General features: G+C 37.9%; 1 pseudogene; it reads right to left on the bottom strand.

Moving 5' to 3' along the window:
- The window catches only part of LOC146899955 (uncharacterized), a 43,751-nt pseudogene that overhangs the window by 20,552 nt on the left and 2,690 nt on the right, over positions 1-20,509 (bottom strand).

Below are 20,509 nucleotides of genomic sequence, written 5' to 3'. Positions count from 1 at the left end.
GTGATGAAGAGCAGCACGTTGTGTACTTGAAAAAGATGTTTGAAAGATTGAGAAAGTACAAGCTGCGGTTGAATCCTAACAAGTGCACATTCGGTGTACGATCTGGAAAGTTGCTAGGCTTCATTGTCAGTCAAAAAGGCATTGAAGTTGATCCTGACAAAGTCCGAGCCATCAGAGAGATGCCGGCCCCTCAAACTGAAAAGCAAGTCAGAGGTTTCCTCGGACGTCTGAATTATATTTCAAGGTTCATATCTCACATGACTACTACCTGTGGACCAATTTTCAAATTGCTCAGAAAGAATCAGCCTGTTGTATGGAATGATGAATGCTAGGAAGCTTTTGATAGCATTAAAGAATACCTGTTGGAACCACCTATCCTTGTCCCGCCAGTGGAAGGAAGGCCTTTGATTATGTATCTGTCAGTGTTAGATGATTCTGTGGGTTGTGTTCTCGGTCAACAAGAAGAGACTGGTAAGAAAGAACATGCCATCTACTATCTGAGCAAGAAGTTCACCGACTGGGAGACTCGGTATACAATGCTTGAAAAAACTTGTTGTGCTTTAGCTTGGGCTGCCAAACGCCTGCGTCATTATATGGTGAATCATACAACTTGGTTGATATCCCGAATGGATCCAATCAAGTACATCTTTGAGAAGCCTGCTGTTACTGGAAAGATTGCACGTTGGCAAATGTTGTTGTCTGAATATGATATTGTGTACAAAGCTCAGAAAGCAATCAAAGGAAGTATCCTTGCTGAGCATCTTGCTTGTCAGCCTCTTGATGATTACCAGCCAATTAAGTTTGATTTCCCTGATGAAGAGATCATGTATTTGAAAGCGAAAGACTGTGAGGAACCACTGATCAATGAAGGGCCGGCTATTACTGGATAACCATGGAACGTGACTGCCACAAACATGCTAAGAGATGCCACAAATGTCAAATTTATGCTGACAAGATTCATGTGCCTCCACACGCTCTCAATGTTATCTCTTCCCCATGGCCTTTCTCTATGTGGGGCATTGACATGATCGGAAGAATTGAACCAAAGGCTTCCAACGGACATCGTTTCATTCTGGTGGCAATTGACTATTTCACCAAGTGGGTTGAAGCCGCTTCCTATGCAAATGTGACCAAGCAAGTGGTAGTGAAATTTATCAAGAATAACATCATCTGTCGATATGGTGTTCCCAACAAGATCATCACTGACAATGGTTCCAATCTGAACAATAGCATGATGCAAGCTTTATGTGAAGAATTCAAAATTGAACATCACAACTCTTCTCCTTATAGACCTCAGATGAATGGTGCAGTTGAGGCCGCTAACAAGAACATCAAGAAGATTGTTCAGAAGATGGTCACCACTTACAAAGACTGGCATGAAATGTTACCTTTTGCCTTGCATGGTTACCGTACTACAGTGCGCAGTTCAACCGGGGCAACTCCTTTCTCTTTGGTATATGGTATGGAAGCAGTTCTCCCTCTGGAAGTGGAGATTCCATCTCTTCGAGTGATCATGGAAGCAAAATTAACTGAGGCTGAATGGTGTCAAAGTCGGTACGATCAATTGAATCTGATTGAAGAGAAACGTATGGATGTTATAGCCCATGGACAGTTGTATCAGGTGCGAATGAAGAATGCTTTTGACAAGAAAGTCCGACCTCGAGAATTCAAGGAAGGCGAACTTGTATTGAAAAGAAGGATAAGCCAGCAACCCGACCCAAGGGGCAAGTGGACACCTAACTACGAAGGCCCTTATGTTGTCAAGAAGGCTTTCTCTGGTGGTGCTTTGATTCTTACACACATGGATGGTGTTGAACTCCCAAATCCTGTTAATGCCGATATAGTCAAGAAATACTTTGTCTAGAAAGAAAAGAACAGCGTGGTAGGTCGAAAACCCGAAAGGGCGGCCTAGGCAAAAATGCGCTTCCCGGTGGATCGAAAACCTGAAAGGGCGATCCAGGCAAAAGTTAGGGACAAAAAAATATGAATATGAAAAAGCTCGCTGAGATTGTACGCAACTCAGGCAAGAATGAGCGCCTCGATGAGCCGAAAACCCGAAAGGGCGGTTCATGCAAAAATGAGGTTGACAATAAAAGACAAGTAACTATATCTGGCAAATCACCATCACCCCTTGGGGCATCTGCAACTGTCAATGATCGTCTTCATCAGAAGTTTCTGTACTTGTGAATTCAAAATTTCTATGAAATGTAGCGGTCATCGTGTTCAATGTATCACCAACCAATAAAATTACCATTTTCCAAGCTTTGTAAATCCATGAAGTCATGCCTTTGGCTGACTCTCACTCTTCTACATCAATTTGAGCATGTGCTATTGTTTGAAACTCTATTTTTCTTTCTACTTTCAATGCTATATACAAAATATTTTCTTTCCATTTTGATAATGTCAATATCTGAAACAAACATTTTTGAAAATTGAAAAATCTTTTTCTGTCTATTTTGAAAGCAAACCTGAGCAATAGGGTACATTTCAATGAAACATGCATGAATGAACGAGTGTCGATGTCTATTTCAATCCATGTTACAAGCAGGTTACTCCCCAGGATGATCTGTGGTCAATGGCAAGAATGAAAAAACAGAATGAAAATGAAAAAAATTGAAAAAAAATGAAAATGAAAAGCTCGCTAAGTTGAAAACCCGAAAGGGCGGCTTAGGCAAAAATGAGCACCCCGCTGATTGACAACCTATGAAGGCAATTCAGGCAAAAATGAGGCAATGAAAAGAACTTTACTCCCCGGTGAATCGAAAACCCGAAAGGGCGGTTCAGGCGAAAATGGGATTGAAAAATGAAAGAATGAAAATGATATGAAAAGCATTGACCACAGGTGCGAACATCCAATGTTTACCCAGCACTGACACGCCTAGCAACGGCGACCTGTATCCAAGATCTTGCCAAGAGTCCCTCCTTTACAAGTTTTATTGCCCTCAGCCATGGTTTCGATACGTCTCTTAACGACGGTCTCTCCAAAGAGGTTTTCCCCCGTGAATATGTTGCAGCACGAGCCACTACGTGCCCAATCTTCCAATGTTTTGTCTGCCTTTGTGAAACTTTCTTGACAAATTACAAACCAATCATACATTTCAATCATTCATACATGCATAACCATGCATTTTATGTGCTCATACGTTCAATAATCTTGTTATTCCATACATACATATTGCATTTCCAATTTCAAACTTCCAATTCAATTCGATTTCCATTTTCAAATTCAACCCAATTTCAATTCCAACTTTCCAACTCATTTCAATTCCCAATTTCAATTCAAATCTCAATTTCAAATCATTTCAAATCTCAAATTCGATGCAATCTCAACCTCTTCAATCTCAATTTCAAATCATTTCAAATGTCAAATTCGATGCAATCTCAACTCTCAAACCTCAATTTCAATTCAATCCAACCTCAATTTCAGTTTCAACTCAATCTCAATTTCAATTTCAAATCAAATTTCCAATTTCAATCCAATCTCAATTCTCAATTCAATGTCAATGTCTATGTCTCAATTCAATTTCAATTTCCATTGTCTCAATCCATTTTCAACTCTCAATTTAATGCCTATGTCTATGTCTCTGATCAATCTCAACTTTCAATCTCCCTTTCAATCTCAAACTCTCAATTCAGTTTAAATCAATGTCAATTCACTCTCAATTTGCTTTTGGGCCAACAAAAATGGTCATGTCTATCTTCAAAGCAAGTCAATGACAATTTACCCTCAATGGGTATCTTTCTAGATCCAATTTCCAATTTGTATCGTGTTATCGGTCAAGTGACTAGTTCGATCCAAAGAACGACTTGTACCTACTTGTATGCCTATACTTCCGGACAAACGACAAGTTCGATCCAAAGAACAGTTTTTACCCAGCTTATGCTTTGTTCTCAGTCAAACGACAAGTTCGACCCAAAAGAATAGTTTGCACCTACCCACATGATGTGGTGATGATCCAACGGCAAGTTCGATCCAAAGAACAGTTTGTGTCTGTCTATCTGTTCGTATCTTCAATCAAGTGTCAAGTTGGATCCAAAGAACAGCTTGTATCTGCCTATATGTCTATGTTTCCGGTCAAGTGCCAAATTCGATCCCAAGAACGGCTTGCACCTATCTCTTGTTTTGTATTCCTTGGTCAAGTGGCTAGTTCGATCCAAAGAACAGCTTGTACCTTATTTTCTATCCCCTGGCCTGTCCACCCTGTCAATGTCCACCTGAATCCCCAGTGACATGACATGTTCCATGGACTCCAGTTGTTTATCTTGCATTCATAATCAAAGTATTGCATGGCATTCATATTTTTGAAAATCTGAGAACGTATTTTTATGTCCAAAAACAGTGCAAATGTTAATATTTAAGTATCTCCGTCCTGTCAACTCAAAGACTTCGTCTCTTGACTCTTCGGACAAAGAAACTTAAATAGGGGCAGCTGTTATACCCTAATTTTGGACCTAAAAATACTTGTTCAATTCTCTTTTTCTTGCATTTCAAGACCATTTGATATGTCTCTGATCAATTGCATCTTTCTCTGTTTCCTATTTCAATATTACTTGCAAAATTCATGAAAAAGGGCGTTTTAGTCATTTCCTATGTTAAAATTTCTTTCAGTCTTTTAAAATTGTTTGTGTCCTTTCAATTAGTTTGAATAAGTCTTTACTTTCATTCTATGTCAAAATCCAGTTCAAAAATTGCATTTGAAGTAATTTTGAGTCAGTTTTGCCCCTAGGGGCATTTTAGTCTTTTCATGTGTCAAAACTTTGTTTAAACTCTTAAAATTGTCTCTGAGTCTTTTAATTTTGCTTGTATACGTTCTTGCTTCAATCCCCTGTTAAAAATCCATTTTAAAATTTGCATCTGAGTCATTTTTAGTCGTTTTAGCCCCAGGGGCATTTTGGTCATTTCACACGAAATTTCGGCAGAGAGAGGTTACTTTAAAGTACCTCATTTAAGCCATTGGTTCGTTTTAGTCCGTTTTGTCATTTTTAATCGTTTCACTTTACGTTTATTTCAAATTACTTTTTTAAAATTCAATTTTATTAATTTTTGCATTTTAGTCCTTTTGTGTCTTTTTTTCATTTTTTCATTTTTGGTCCTTATCTTTTATTATTTTGCAGTTTAGTCCTTTTGGTCCAAGTCATTAGTCCAGTCCACGTGTCATTTTTTCATTTGTCCAGTCAGTTACAAGTCCAGTCCATGTGTCACTATTCTATTGGTCCAGCATTCACAAGTGGCAGCCTATAAAAGGCCACCTCATCAGTCAAAATCACACAGATCCATTCACTTCATGCCAACTCACACAAACACTTTCTCAGTTTCTCTCTCCAAAATCACAGATCAAAAACTCAAAGAATTCAAGAACACGATGAACAACTTCATCATCCTCAAACCCTAACTGAATTTCCAGAAACACAATCCACCATAAAACCGTTCAAAATCCTTCAATCTTCACCAAATTCAAACCCTAACCGAATCAGAAGCATCACAGAAACATCAAATTTCTTCTCAATTTCACAAAAACAGTTCGAATTCATAAAAAAGAGGAAGAAGCTTTCAGAGATTCCAAGGAATCATCATCATCAAGCTTCACCTTCGCAATTCCAACGCGGAATCATCATCAAACGACGATGAAACTCACGCGATCACGAAGGATTTGAGGAGAAGAGGGAAAGAAAGATCAAATTCGAAGTCGCATCAGAGAAGAGAAAGAATACGAAGTTCATCAGAAGAAGAACAATCGAAGAATTCACATCTCCTTCGTTCGTCACATCTCCGACCTAAACACAGGTATCAGGCTCTCTTTCCTTTTCTTTTCGTTTTTTCCTTCGAAAATCTAGAGTATTTGCTTCATACATGCGTTTGTTGCTACGAATCAAAGTAGATCGGAACGATTTAAGAGCTTTCCTTCAAAGAATCATTTGAACAAGGGAAAAAGAAGAAGAGTTAACGAAAAAAACATCAAAGCCGTAAGACAAATCCTCCGATCTACGTTGATTCAAGAGTCTTTTTAGAAAACTGATGCTGGAATCGAACAGAGGAGAGAAAGAGCTTTAGAAACATGTGATTAGGTCTTAGATCTGGGTGGTTTGAGGCTCCGACGCGGCGGCGCCACCGCCGGCCACCGCGTCGGAGAAGGGTTGAAGATGACCGGTGTTAGGTCGGAGAAGAGAGAGTTTGCAGACTCTCTCTCTCTAGGAACATTGTAGAGAGAGAAACGAGTGAGGTTTGTGTGGTTTTTCCCTTGGTTTTGACTTATATACCAGCCTATCAATCCCACGCGCGCGTGCACACACCGTTTATCATGCTCCTTCGTTCTTGAGGCCGTTGGATCTAGGTTTTGGAAGATCTGGATCAATCCAACGCCTCTGAGGCTCTTGGATGGTCCAGGTGTATCCATGTGCGTGGGCTTGGGCCTATAATCTGTGTATACTGTGTTTTGTTGATTCTCTTTGCTATTTCTCATTTTTTTGCCAGTCACACCTCTGATGAAATCGAAATTTTTCATAAAAGTTCCATTAAAATTCATAGAGTTTTCTTGATGATTTTGTGATGTTTTTTTGATAGTTTTATACTGGAAAAATTGATAGGGAATATTGATGCTACTTCTTGTTTCATTCCTTGAATTTCATGTTAAAAATTGGTGAAAATTGGCTTAATTTTGTTTTCAATTCTTGATTTACACTTGTGATTCATGATATGTGATTTTGTGAGAAGTTTACCTCGGTTTGAATGTGTTTTTTACTGGTCATGTGCATATGTTGTTTACTTGCTTGCTTTGCAAGCAATGTTGGTGAATAAATAGTGTAAATAGGCCTAAATTCACATTAAAATGTAAGGCTTACTATAACTCTTAGACTCTCATTTTTAAACCTGGATTTCATGTCTTGAAAATATGTTGAACCATGAGAATTATAAGTCATAGTTAAGCCTTGCTTTGGTGAGGAATTTTAGGTCTATTAGGCATTACTCTTGCTTATTTTATATATCCTTTTTTTCCCTTTTGGTTATGATGGTTTTACTTACCTATATCTCTATTCTCTATGCCTTATATTACTAACAATTTCCTCTATTGAATTTCATATATCATGAGCATTTCATCTCCCATCTCACATCTTCATCCTTTTATTTCTTTACACTTTAAAGTTCATGCAAAAATTAGAATGTAAAGACTTAGGAGTTCTTGTAATATTTTACTTTCATGCAATTTAAAATTCTTGCAAGACCATAGAATGTATCTAGGCCAATGATGTAAAGGACAATGGACTCTAATGACGTACACCGACACAAGCACCGACACATGCACACACATCACTTTAGGTATATGGCTAGAATATGCATGTTTAGATGTATGTTTAGGATTGTATGTTTAGATGAATGCCTAGGATTTACACTTAGAAAAAAATCAATTTTCCAAAAAATATAAACAACATCACTCAAAGTATTTTTCTTAATAAACCTTGGGATCAAAATCCCATTGAATTTTCCTTTTGTTTTCTTAATCAAAATTCCAATGAACTTTAACCATACCTTGACTTCTTTTTCCAAAATGACTAATCAAACCCCACCTTTTCACAATCTCATGCCTTCAAGGCCTCTTTCTATTCTTCAAGCTCCAATTTTCAAACTTAAAATCAACCAACAAAAACAAAAACATTTTTGGAAGAGAACTACGGTGGATTTGATCCCTTAATCGGGTACGTAGGCAAGGAACAAAATTCCTTCAATTCAAATAAAATAAAAATTCAAACACATTCTTCTCCCTCCAATTCTTCACTTAGAAACTCTTAGGTTTAAATAAACATTTTCAAAATAGCATTTAAAAATAAAGCGCGCGCGTAGAAATTAAAGACGGTTCCTATAGGATACTATAGTCGTTATGGGTGCCTAACACCTTCCCGTAGCGAAAACAACTCCCGGACCTCGATTCTCAAGGGTTTTGCTTATTTTTTCCCTTCCCAAGAATAAAATGAGATATCAAAGGTTAAAAAGGTTCAAACGTAATTAATGTTTGACACCCGAAAACCAAGATAAAATAGCAGCCAAGATGCAACACATGGTTTGTCCTTGCCGTCACTATTTTCTTCTTAACAACATCCAAGATGGCCATGACATAGGCTCAAAAAATTGGAAAATCATTACAAACATTTTGGAACTCCACTAATGAATTTGCATATAATTATTGAGTGGGTGATTCAACAATAACTTCTCATGCTCTCATTATCTTCTTCACTACATCACCATGTTTCATGTAACAGCCCGATTTTCAAAACAAGAGTGTATTTTTTTTTCTTTTTAAAACAACTCAATGCCTTGCACTAAAGGATTCAAGATCGTCTTTAATTTAAAATCAGAGTAAGTAAAACATTTTGAAAGCATTACCAACAATAAAATCTGAATCAAATGTGACATTTTATAAAACAATATTAGGCAATGAGCTTTTAATATCAAATCATGCACTACGAATGCATAAAATAGTGTTCGACTATTCATTCTCTAATATTTTCTTATAGGAACTTTTCTCAACAGGTATAATATTCCTAAATTCCCAAAACGTCATCTCAATGACAAGTAAATTCCTTGAATGAATATTAATGACTCCAAAGGTCCAATAATATTTCATTTGCAGACGAAAACATATTTGATTCTACCCCGAGTCAACAAACTCACAAAAATGCTCAAGATTAAGGAAAAACAAAATCTTGACATATCACATGACACAAGTCACAAAAACATATTCATGCTTAACAAACATTATGAACATCATACTCAATCACACATAGTAGAAAATAACATATGTGAATCAATTCTAGATATCACATAGTAAAATTGCTTGACCAGTTTTCCATTCAAAATAATAGTTTTGAGATCAAAATAACTTTCCGACAACGTCAAGACATTTTGTAAAGTCATTTATTAACAAGGAAAACATCAGAACAAAATACAAACCCTATATTTAGTTGTAGTTGAATTACGGGTCTTACATTTCACCTTTTTCCCATTCTTTTTTCCCAAAGGATATCTACAATCTAAAATGAACCTGACTTTTGAAGGTGAGAAAAACACAAGAAGGGGGGTTGAATTGTGTTTTAGAAAAATTCTTCGTTTCTCCTAAAAACTGAACACACTGATCAGAAGCTAAGCGAGACAGCTTCTGAAGTGATAATCAGAATCTAAATGCAGCGGAATAAAACAGAGAGAGAGAGAAGAAGAACGACACAAAGCAATTATACTGGTTCCTTCCACAATCCGGAAGTAGTCCAGTCCCCCTTGCACTTCCAAGGAGATTTCACTATGAGTAATATCTGATTACAAATGCTCAAGCACACAAGCAAGAGACTTCCAATGCTCAAGCACACAAGCAAGAGACTTCCTTTGCTCAAGAACACAATCAAGAGACTTCCTGCTCAAGCACAACTGCAAGAGACTTCCTAACTAAACAAAATTACACAGAAAATTGTTTAAGGTTGAACACTTGATATACAATCAGAGGTGCTCACAATACAAATCAGATACAGACTCAATGGACTTAAGAATTTCTAAGATATGACTTTGAGACACAGAAATTCTAAGTGAATGCAGAACAATTTCAGCAGAGGTTTGGTACTTGTGAAAATCTTGTGAGTCTTTCGTTCAGCGTTCTTGCATTACCAATTCTCTAGGTCTTCACTCCTTTATATAGAGGTGTGAGAGAGACGTTGTGAAATTGCCAGCACACCAAAGAGTCGTAGTTGAAGCTTGATCTTTCACCAATAATCTTTTGCCTGATTTGGCTGTTGTCCTATGAAGAACAAATTTGAAATCCATTCCTTATCCAAAGGAACATCTATGCAGGCGAAACCGTATTCTGGAGCTGTTTTCTTGTCCTGTAGCGCGGACACAAAACAGAGTAGTGGAGAACGTGGTTGTACAATTCGTACAAAGTACAATGTCAACGCTTTCGTCCAAATTGCAAACACACGCCTTCAAACACCTTTGAAATGACCGTTGCAAACTCCACTAATCCTTTGTTTGTGTTTTCGAATCCAATAGACAGCTTTTGCATTGATAATTCTTCAATTCTTGATTCTTTGCAAATCCAGTTGATATTCAGCTTCTGGTGAAATGGCTTCTGATGAGGCAGCTTCTGATGATGCAGCTTCTGATGATATGACTTCTGCAGCTTCTGATGACGCAGCTTCTGATGATGTGGCTTCTGGACCTCTTGTCTTCAGAAGCACTATTCTTCAGGAGCAGCTTACTTCAGGAGCGCTATTTCTTCAGGAGCAGCTTGACTTCAGGAGCGCTTTTTCTCTTCAGTAGCAAGTTGCCTTCAGGAGCGTCCAAGCTTCAAATTTTTGTTGTTTCCATAGCTCTTTATTTGCTCATTCAGAACCAATGATGATGTAACTTTATAATTATGGTCCTGTACACTTGAACAAATATTAGCTAGTCCAATTTACAATTTTTAATACCTTGTTATCATCAAAACCCTTTAAGGTTCATTGTTAAACACATTTTGTTCCAACAATCTCCCCCTTTTTGATGATGACAAACAAAAGTATTTAAAATTGATCAATTGTTGTTAATCTAATTAACAAGTTGACTTTGGGGTTCTGAGGTTTGTAAGCTCAGAATCTGAGGTTTGTAAGCTCAAACTCCCCCTGAGTCTGATAGTCTTTAAGGTGAGGTTTGTAAGCTCCCCCTAAGTTCTATCCAGGTTAATTAAATTCATTTTTCGCGCAATAATATTATCAGAGCTTAAAAACAAAATTGAATCATTGAAAGAATTAACTTATAGATAAGAAGAATGGTTCAATTAATTTTACTTGAATTTTGATACTCCTTCGTTCGTTCATAGCTTATACCAATAAGGTAAAAAAAATGATAGAAGGTTTTCAAAAATTTCAAATGCCATTAATGGGGCTCAGAGCCTTTAAATACTTGTCACATATACTCCCCCTTTTGTCATTATCAAAAAAAATTAAAATAAATTTAAGCATAAAAGACAAAAAGATATGAGAAAAACTCAAACAGGAGAGAGTATAAAAGAAAGTGAACTAAATAAGTCAGAGCAAAATATATGAACATGTATATCAATTGTCAGAAACAGCTAAACAGTCAGAATCAGTAAGCATTCAGAAGCAAGAGAAATAAGACAAGATGGTTTCAGAAGCAAGGACTAAGAAATTTTAAAACAGACAACAAACAAAGAAAAACACAAGGGTGTGCAACTAAGGGTTGGTTTGTTGTTGTTTCTTCATCTCTTCCATTTCTTCAATCTTCTTCTTCAACAATTCTTCAAGTTGTTGTTGCCTCTGAAGAAGAGCTTGTTCCCTTTCTCTAGCTTCTTACTGCTGTTGTGCCATCTGTTTCTTCAGAAGCTTACACAACCTTGCTTCTCTGGTCAAGTAATCCGTTTCAAAGAAGAAAGGCTGGTTTGCCAGGAGCAGTGTAGAACTTCTTACCCTGAGACTCTGATTCAGATGCTCCATTAACTTCCTGACAGTAGCTTCCTTGCTTCTGATGCACTTAGCCCTTATGCTTTCAATTAGCTCAGTTGCCCGGTTCTGAAGAGATGCCCAGGAGTCTTCATATGCACCTGTGAGATCAATTGTCCCTCTTTGATCCACCAGATTATGCAATTGACTCAGAATTGTCAGAAGCTCAGAATTAATATATCCAGATTCCAGGATGTCTGTGGGTGGTTGTTCAAGGATTTCAAGATCAGAATCATTGATTTCCAAATCTTGAACAGGGTTAGGAACTGGAATGGTAAAGTGTGTTTGTGTGTTTGAAGATGAAGGCTGGTCAGAGGCAAAGTGTGTGGTGGAGGTTGAGGCTTGAACATTGACTAGAGAGATGTCAACATCCATGGGAGTTGGTTCTGGAGAGTGTTCAGGTAAAGGTTGAAACTCAGTTTCAGTTGGTGGTTGTTGTGGTGAAGCTGATGTTTGAGTGTTGAGTTGGGGGTCAATGGTGGCTATTGGTGATTGAGGGGGTGTTGTGGGTTTATGTGGTTCAGGTGTTTGTTGATGGGGGTTTTCTGAAACAACGTTTTCAGAAGCAGCTGCTTCTGGAGTTGCTTCAGAGGCCTTTTCTGAGGTAGACTCAACATTTTCTGGAGGAATCATGTTGAGAGGTTGAATGTTAAGAGGTTGAGGGTGAAGGCGAAAAATAGTATCAATGACTCTTTCTCTCTGCTCAGCCAGTTCAGCCAACTTCTCATTAATTATGTGACCAACTGGTTCATAAGTAGTTGACTGAGAGGGCTTATCGTTGGTTTTGGTTGATGTTGATTGGCTTTTTACTGGTTTTCGAAACAGTTGAGCTAAGGGTATATCATCATCAGAATCATCAGAGTCTGATAATGATTTGGATGCGGAATCTGATGATATATTAATTACCTTCTCTGGTTCAGGATCAGAATCCTCTTGAGCAAACTCACTGGTCATCTGCAACATTTTCTTGGCTTCTGAGACTACAGACTCTTGTAGCTCAGCAGCAATTTCCAAGACTTTTTCAGCTGCTGCCTTCTTCTCTTGTAACTCCTTTAACTCCAAATCAGAAGCATCTTGAGCTGTAGAGGTGATATGAGGAAAATCCTTGGTCCTCCTCAAGGCTGGCTTCCTCTTCCTCTTTGGTATAGCAGGTTGATCAAGAGAAATGCCAACATCCATGATCAACCTGGAATCCATGTATTCAATGGCTTCTTCAATAGAAGGTACTGATGAACTACCAATTTTGAGCTTGTCAGTAGCAACTTTTGCCTTTTTAGCAGGTTGTTCAACCTCTAGATATTGCTCTGCAGTTATCTTCCTTTTTGACTTTCTGCCTCTGGCTCGTGGCAGAGCACCACCATACATTTCCTCTGGAATATCTTCCAATCTGATTCTCTCATTGGTTGCCTCAAAATGTTCCTTGATATAGTACATCTGCACTTCAATGGGATCCTTCTTGCAGATGGGTGGAAAGTCCTTCATAAGATCAGACTTAACAAATGATTCACTTAAATCAGTTTAAAGTTTGGTGACTTCACTGATTAGCTTCATATTCAAGAGAGTATGAGCATTAATGAATTTTCCAGTTTTTGTGTCAAGTAGCTGATCTGTGAAGCCTTGAGATTGACTGAGACTGTCCAAGATACCTCCTTGATAGAATATCTCTGAGAGGAGTCTTCCATAAGGAACCAAGGGTTTATCCAGTAGCTGACTCTGTTTCAAACACTCTACCAAGTACTTGAACATGTATTTGGGCACATTCACCTTTTCCTTCTTGATGAAGTGCTGGAGAAGGACCTTCTGAGCTAGATTTGGTTTCACACAGTCACCACTTGGAAACAGGTTCTCATTCTGAATCTTCAGAAGCATCTTAGTTTCCATGCTCAATTCAGCATATTTCTTCTCCTTCTCAGAATTGTATATCACCAAGTTGGCTTGCTTTTTCCAAATGCGTTTTTCAGCAGCATCTGAAAGATCAATTCCAGAGTAGTATCCAGAGGCTGCAGCCTTGAGAACATACTCTATGTGCCATTGTGCAAGTCTTACTGGAATACCACAGATGCTGGACCTGATTTCATCTTCAACAAATGGCGCAAGACCCATTTCTTCTCTTGTTTTCCCTTCTAATTCAGGATACATTAGCACCATCTGACTTTCCTCAGCTAAGGATGCCGCTTTGTTGTAGAATTTTGCTCTTACCCAGAAGTGTCTAACCAGAGCTTCATATGTTGGTCCATTCAACATTTTGAAATAATCCATGAGTCCTTGCTCTTCATAGTAGCTTCTGATTGAACACCTATGAAAATTCAGAGAATCAAAGTCCACTGGATTCTCTATCTGAACCTGCAAATCCCATTCTTCCAATTTCATGCTTCTTCCTCTGTAGTCATATTCAGGGACCATTCGTGAAGTAGATACTGAATCTTCTCGTTGCGAGCTTGATGATGCCATTTGATGATTGACGAAGACTTGAAGAAGATGAAGATTTTAGGGTTCTAAGGTTGAGAGAATGCGCTTACTTCGCAAGAGGTTTGAGAGCAAATGTGTTTGTTGTGAGTGAGTAGTGTGTGAATTGACAAAGTGTTAAAAGTAAAACGATTGCAATTCAAAAGAGACAAACAAACATAACATTAATGACAAAATTGGGGGCGCGTGAAAAGTACTTTCAAAGCTTTTAAATCATCATTGCCCTTTTTAGTTATACACCAACACATACAGGCCACGTAAGAAGTTCACAGAGTAACTACCAAGTTAGTGGGCCAGAAGTTACTTTTTAAAAGGTAACTTCCAACGTTTCCACTAATTCAACTATTCAGAAGCAACAAATCCAGCTTCTGGACTTCAGATGCTGACGTCATCATCAGAAGCGAGTTTTCCTCAGAACCTCAATAAAGAGCTTCTGATGGACTACTGCTTCTGAACTAACTTCAGAACCTAAAATCCTATTCAGGAGCAAGCAAGCATTTAATCAGATACAAAGTGCATGTTCAAATTTTTCTTTATAAAATCAAATCTTTCAACAGTTAAAGGCTTAGTAAATATATCAGCCCATTGATTTTCAGTATCAATGAATTGTATATCTAAAATTCCTTTTTGAACATAATCTCTGATAAAATGGTGTTTGATTTCAATGTGCTTCGCTCTTGAATGCAAAATTGGATTTTTAGACAAACAAATAGCAGCAGTATTATCACAATAAATGGGAATACTGTTAGCAGTTATCTGATAATCTTCCAACTGATGTTTCATCCAAAGTAGTTGTGTACAACAACTTGCAGCTGAAATGTATTCTGCTTCTGCTGTAGACATAGCAATAGTTGTTTGTCTTTTGCTAGCCCAGGATATAAGATTATCACCCAGAAATTGACAATTGCCACTGGTTGACTTTCTTTCAATCCTATCACCAGCATAATCAGCATCACAGAATCCAATTAGCTTATAATCTAAGGATTTCCTATAAAGGAGTCCAAGATTGGTTGTTCCTTTCAAATACCTGAAGATTCTCTTGACAGCAGTCATATGAGATTCTCTAGGATCTGATTGGAATCTTGCACACAAGCATACACTGAATAAAATATCTGGCCTAGATGCAGTGAGGTATAACAAAGAACCAATCATACCTCTATACAGCTTCTGATCTACTTTAGCTCCATCATCTTCTTTGCTCAAGTTGCACGTAGGGTGCATTGGAGTGTTCATCACTTTACAATCTTCAAGTTTGAACTTCTTCAGAAGCTCCTTTGTGTACTTTGATTGATGAACATAGACTCCATCTTTGCATTGATTGATTTGAATGCCCAGGAAGAACTTCAGCTCTCCCATCATGCTCATTTCAAATTCATCCTGCATTAACTCAGAAAATTCCTTGCAAAGAGATGCATTAGTAGAACCAAATATTATATCATCAACATATATTTGCACAAGAAGAATATCTTTCCCAAGGGTCCTTCTGAAGAGTGTAGTATCAACCTGTCCTCTTTTAAAATCATTTTTGATTAAGAAATTACTTAGTCTATCATACCAAGCTCTGGGAGCTTGTTTCAAGCCATATAGTGATTTCTTCAGTTTAAAAACATGGTCAGGATATTTAATATCCTCAAATCCAGGAGGTTGCTTGACATACACTTCTTCTTCTATGACACCATTTAGAAATGCACTCTTGACATCCATTTGATATAATATTATGCCATGATTAACTGCATAGGAAAGAAGTAACCTGATTGCTTCCAATCTTGCAACTGGAGCAAACGTTTCAGTGTAATCAATGCCTTCTTGTTGATTATACCCTTGTGCAACAAGTCTGGCTTTGTTTCTTGTTACTTCACCTTGCTCATTCAGCTTGTTTCTGAATACCCATTTTGTTCCAATAATGTTCTTGTGCTGAGGTTTGGGTACCAGATCCCACACATCATTTCTTTGAAATTGATTCAACTCTTCTTGCATAGCTAGGATCCATCCATCATCTGAAAGTGCTTCATCAACTGTTGTAGGTTCAATCATTGAGATTAGTCCAATCATTGACTCTTCTTGTCTGAAATGTGATCTTGTTCTTCTTGGACTATCTTTGTTTCCAATGATTAGCTCTTCAGGATGTGAAGACTTGTGTTTGAATGTGTTTCTGGGAGGATCTTCTTGATGTGAGTCATCTTGTGCTTCATCAGAAGCAGCTTCATCTTGTGCTTCTGATGTGGGTTCAGCTTCTGGACTATCTTCAGACTCAGCTATCTGATCAGGTTCTGGAGTAGCTTCAGGAACCTGTATCTCTGCAAAACTTTCACCTTGCTTTGAAGTTTTATCTTCAAGCTCTTTGTCATCAAATTTAACGTGCATAGATTCTTCAACACAGAGTGTTTCTGAATTATACACCCTGTATGCCTTTGACCTTTCAGAGTAACCTAAAAAGATTCCTCTTTGGGCCTTGGCATCAAATTTCTTTAGGTAGAGCTTGTTGTTCAGAATGTAACATGTACATCCAAATTGATGAAAGTAAGAGATATTGGGTTTTCTTCCTTTAAAGAGTTCATATGCTGTTTTCTCCAAAATAGGTCTAATATAGATCCTGTTTTGAACATAGCATGCTGTATTCACTGCTTCTGCCCAAAAATGTTTTGGTAAATTGTTTTCATGAATCATGGTTCTGGCCATTTCTTGTAAAGTTCTATTCTTTCTCTCTACAACCCCATTTTGTTGTGGTGTTCTAGGAGAAGAGAATTCATGGAAAATTCCATGTTTTTCACAAAAAGCTTCAAATGGCTCATTTTCAAATTCTCCACCATGATCACTTCTGACTTTCAAAATTTTTGATTCTTTTTCAGATTGAATTTGAGTGCAGAAGCTACTGAATACATCACAGGCAACATCTTTACTCTTTATGAATTTCACCCAAGTCCATCTGCTGTAATCATCAACAATGACTAATCCATATCTACTTCCATATAAGGATGCAGTACTTACTGGTCCAAATAAATCAATATGGAGTAATTCTAAAGGTCTTGAGGTTGAAACAATATCTTTTGTTTTAAAAGATGATTTCACAATTTTCCCTCTCTGACATGCACCACAGAGTGCATCTGAATAATAGTCAATGTCTGGTAGCCCTTTCACAAGTTGTAACTTACTAAGCTTAGAGATTAACCTCCAGTTAGCATGTCCCAACCTTCTGTGCCACATCCATTTCTTATCATTCACTGATAGTAGGCACATCACCTTCTGATCAGCCAGTTCAGAAAAATTGATTTTATAGACATTGTCAACTCTCTTTCCTTTGAACACAATGGATTTGTCTTCCTTGTTGATTATTGTACAGTTGGGTTTTTCAAAAAGCACATCATAACCATTATCACAAAATTGACTAATGCTCAAAAGGTTATGTTCAAGACCATCTACCAACCATACATTATTAATTGAGGTAGAGGAGTTACCAATAGTTCCTGTACCTATGATCTTGCCTGACTGGTTGCCTCCAAATTTCACATTTCCTCCCTCTTTCATTGTTAGGCTGAGGAACATGGACTTGTCTCCTGTCATGTGTCTTGAGCAACCACTGTCTAGGTACCATGATCTTTGCTTTGGCACTGCTCTTAGACATACCTGCATCATTGACATTTTTAGATTTAGGTACCCATTGTTCTATGGGTCCTGGAAGGTTAGTACTTAAGGCTTTACTCTTCACTTCTTGTACCTTGTGCTGTGAGTTGGGTTGCTTCTGATTAACCATCACCTTAGGTTTTGGTACTTCAGAAGCAGTAACTGTCTTCTTCTGAAACTTAGACTTCAGAACCCCAGATTTTGGTTTCACCAGACTCTGAGGAATAGGTTCTGATCTTTTCAGGATCCTAACCTTTGAAGTTTTGGAATCAGATTTGATCATAGCCTTTGACTTAGAGTTCTTTGGCTTTGAAGTAATCTTAGCCTTAGAACTAGAAGCTTCAGGTTCTGATTGAACAACAGTTTCCAACTCAGCCCCTTCTGGTACAAAGAATGTTTTCAGACCTTCCTTGATGCATTCACAACAAGACTTTAGATTGGTTTTCTCCAGTTTCACTTCTGGAAAACCAATTCCTCTGCCATTGTTCTTGTAAATGCTATAAATCATAGAAGCCACTCTGCTTCTGTCAATGCCAGATATAATAAAATCTTCAAGAGCAATTTCATGGTTACTTAAAGGTTTTTCATTACACTTTTCTTGTAGCTTCTGACATAAGAACCTGAGCTGATCTTCATATGTTTTACACATGAAGTCAAAGCCCCTAAGTCCTTGTTCAGAAGCTTTCAGATCCAATAAAGTTGATTTTTGCTGTTGTACCAAATCAGCATATTTTTCTTTTAAATCCTTCAACTCATTGGTTCTTACTTCAAAATGTGTAAGAAGTTCTTTAAGTGACTCAACAAGTTCATCTCTGGGAATTTTGGAATATACCTCGTTTTCATCTTCTGAGTCTGAATCTGACCCAGCTTCTGAAGTTGCTGTTGCTACCAACCCAACAACTACCTTTGCATCTTCATCAGCTTCCTCTTTATCAGATCCAGATTCACTACCCAAATCATCCCAGGTTGTCATTAAACTCTGCTTAATCTGCTTCTTGAATTTGCTAGGTTTGAATGTAGACCTCTTTGACTTGTCCTTTGACTTTTCTCTTTGAAGATCAGGGCATTCAGCAATGAAGTGACCTGGCTTCTTACAGTTGAAGCATCCCTTCTGATCTTCTTTCCTTGAGCTTCTGGAGTTACCCCTTCTGGAGAGAAACTTTCTGTTCTTCTTGGCCAGATATTGAAGTCTGTTTGAGAGCATGGCCATTTCTGCAGCATCTGGTTCAGAGTCTGAACTTGACTGTTCTTCCTCTTCAGATTCAACCACTTTGAGAGCTTTTGATGACTTGCCTTTGGATGGAAGAGCTGTTGATTTACTCTTCTTAGTAGACTCATGTTCATTAAGACTTAACTCATGAACTTTGAGAGAACTAACAAGATCTTCGACACTTAAAGTGTTTAAATCTTTAGCTTCCTCAATGGCAGTCACTTTTGGTCTCCATCTGGCAGGTAAGCTTCTGAGTATCTTGCTTACATGATCAGAAGCAACATAGCTCTTCTTTAGAATCTGTAGACCAGAAACTAAGGTTTGAAACCTTGAGTACATCTCCTCAATAGTTTCATCATCCTTCATTTTGAATAACTCATACTGATGTACAAGCAGGAGAGCCTTTGCTTCTTTGACCTTTTTGCTCCCTTCATAATTTGAACAGAGAGAAGCAAACATAGCTTTAGCAGTGGATTTGTCACTCATCTTCATGTATTCTGCTTTGGGTATGGCAGTGACAAGAGCTCCTCTGATAATATGATGCTTCTTGTAAAGTTTCCTCAGTTCTGGAGTATGTTTCTTTCTATCCACAGCAGCTCCTTCTTCATCAAGGACTAAATCACCAACACCATCTTCCAGAATATCCCATAATTCTTCATCTAGGCTCATGATGTAACTGTAAAAGTTGGTCTTCCACCAAGAGAACTCTTCAGCATCTCCATTGAACTTTGGAACTTTTCCAATACTGGTTTTCTTACTATCACTATAATCATGTGAGACATGTTTATAGCTAGTATCACCAGGACCAGTAGGAGTAGGAGTAGACATGTTTTTCTCAGATCTTTGACTGTTGCACGGTTAAGTGTTACACAACAGACCAAGGCTCTAGATACCAATTGAAGGTGAGAAAAACACAAGAAGGGGGGTTGAATTGTGTTTTAGAAAAATTCTTCGTTTCTCCTAAAAACTGAACACACTGATCAGAAGCTAAGCGAGACAGCTTCTGAAGTGATAATCAGAATCTAAATGCAGCGGAATAAAACAGAGAGAGAGAGAAGAAGAACGACACAAAGCAATTATACTGGTTCCTTCCACAATCCGGAAGTAGTCCAGTCCCCCTTGCACTTCCAAGGAGATTTCACTATGAGTAATATCTGATTACAAATGCTCAAGCACACAAGCAAGAGACTTCCAATGCTCAAGCACACAAGCAAGAGACTTCCTTTGCTCAAGAACACAATCAAGAGACTTCCTGCTCAAGCACAACTGCAAGAGACTTCCTAACTAAACAAAATTACACAGAAAATTGTTTAAGGTTGAACACTTGATATACAATCAGAGGTGCTCACAATACAAATCAGATACAGACTCAATGGACTTAAGAATTTCTAAGATATGACTTTGAGACACAGAAATTCTAAGTGAATGCAAAACAATTTCAGCAGAGGTTTGGTACTTGTGAAAATCTTGTGAGTCTTTCGTTCAGCGTTCTTGCATTACCAATTCTCTAGGTCTTCACTCCTTTATATAGAGGTGTGAGAGAGACGTTGTGAAATTGCCAGCACACCAAAGAGTCGTTGTTGAAGCTTGATCTTTCACCAATAATCTTTTGCCTGATTTGGCTGTTGTCCTATGAAGAACAAATTTGAAATCCATTCCTTATCCAAAGGAACATCTATGCAGGCGAAACCGTATTCTGGAGCTGTTTTCTTGTCCTGTAGCGCGGACACAAAACAG

Source organism: Medicago sativa, chromosome 8 (assembly GCF_051527215.1).
Source record: "Medicago sativa cultivar Bolivia chromosome 8, Bolivia_mono, whole genome shotgun sequence".
Taxonomy (NCBI): Eukaryota; Viridiplantae; Streptophyta; class Magnoliopsida; order Fabales; family Fabaceae; genus Medicago; species Medicago sativa.
The sequence above is the reverse complement of the archived record's forward strand: the minus strand, read 5'-3'. Positions and strand labels throughout refer to the sequence as shown.